The sequence below is a fragment of the Aplysia californica genome, unplaced genomic scaffold (genome assembly GCF_000002075.1).
Source record: "Aplysia californica isolate F4 #8 unplaced genomic scaffold, AplCal3.0 scaffold00069, whole genome shotgun sequence".
In the NCBI taxonomy this organism is placed as follows: domain Eukaryota; kingdom Metazoa; phylum Mollusca; class Gastropoda; order Aplysiida; family Aplysiidae; genus Aplysia; species Aplysia californica.
This window is the reverse complement of record NW_004797339.1, coordinates 735,989-737,376: the sequence shown is the minus strand read 5'-3', so window position 1 is coordinate 737,376 and position 1,388 is coordinate 735,989. Positions and strand designations below refer to the sequence as shown.

The 1,388-nt window shown below is 38.3% G+C and overlaps 1 protein-coding gene across 2 annotated transcripts in view; it reads left to right on the top strand.

The window, feature by feature from the left end:
- The window catches only part of LOC101852909, an 8,348-nt gene that overhangs the window by 6,027 nt on the left and 933 nt on the right, over positions 1-1,388 (top strand). The gene's annotated exons all lie outside the window — the stretch shown is intronic.

Genomic DNA, 1,388 nt, shown 5'->3' with positions numbered 1-1,388 from the left:
CCCCCCCAACAACTATATTCCCCCAAAAACAACAACAACAACAACCAAACTTCGTCCCCTTTTCAAAACAGCAAGAACAAAAGAAACCAAGAAATTAAAATGCTACACGAAAACATAAAAACAAACAAACACTCAGTCAACTTGGTATGTCAACTGTTTTACTGCGGAACTGTGGTGAAAAGGTACTTCTGTCATTGTGACAGAGTAAGAAATCACATGTCATATAATAAAACGATTATCATTAGGCCAGAAGATGGAGTACGGCGTCTGTGGTCAAATGCTTAATTAATGAACTCGTTGCTTTGCTTCCAAGAGATGTGAATTTGATTCCGAGGAGGGGAAAAGCTATGTCTCACCAGTAAAGGCTATTTTGACCTGTTCACACATGTAGGTTTCTTGGCCGATGATATTATTATCTCATTAACCCATTCCTCTTTCACTCACAGTTTCCAAAAACAAGCCAGAAAAAACACCCCAAACAATTTTTTAAAATGAACAAACTGAAGCACGCAACACTACAACCAGAACAAAGCTAACAAAAACGCCCCCCCCCCTAAAATAAAAGAAACAATCAATTAAAAAACCCAACTCGAACGACCCTAAAAACCAAAATAAAACCCCAAACACAAATAAAGGATGAAAAACCCAACCAAAACAGCATGGAAATTATAATAATACACACAAATTAAAATAAATAACACCGACCCTCGACACCAAACTGCAACAACAACAATCTTTTGTCTATTGATTAAACCACTGTTACCCGAGTAGTAGCTCCATGTCTTTTTTTAAATTACCAATTTTAGTTTTTACTCTCGTTAATGTTGGTGCTACTGCATCTGTTTCTGTCTGCTTTTCGTATATTTTTGGTTTTTTGCTGTTCTTTTGGCTTTGTTATATGTTTTTCATTTTTTCATCTGGAGATGGCTTTGCAGAGAGTGAGTGAGAGAGTGTGCATGTGTGTGTGTGTGTGTGTGTTTGTGTGTGTGTATGTTTGTGAGTGCGAGTGTGTATGTGTGTGTGTGTTTGTTTGTTTGTGTGTATGTGTGTATGTGTGTTTATGTTTTTAAAATTTTGATGTTTTACGGCGCTCGCAATTGTATAAGGACAACTGTGAAATGGACACATTAAGCATTTTCAGTTTGGTAGGGATTCACTTTGAATTTTGACTTGGTGGCGGCCGAAGCCTACTCTTATCGATTTTAAGACCACCCAGGGATCTTAAAGTGCGCAACTTTTACACAGGATATTTTTTTGGTCTTTATCTGAAAAGGCTAGGTGATAGGCATTACCTACCCTAAGATCAGGGGTGTGGCTAAAAGGCAGCAGTGAGAAGGAGCCAAGGAGTAGCAGTAGACAGACAGCAGAAAAGTCAGGAGCCCAAAGAA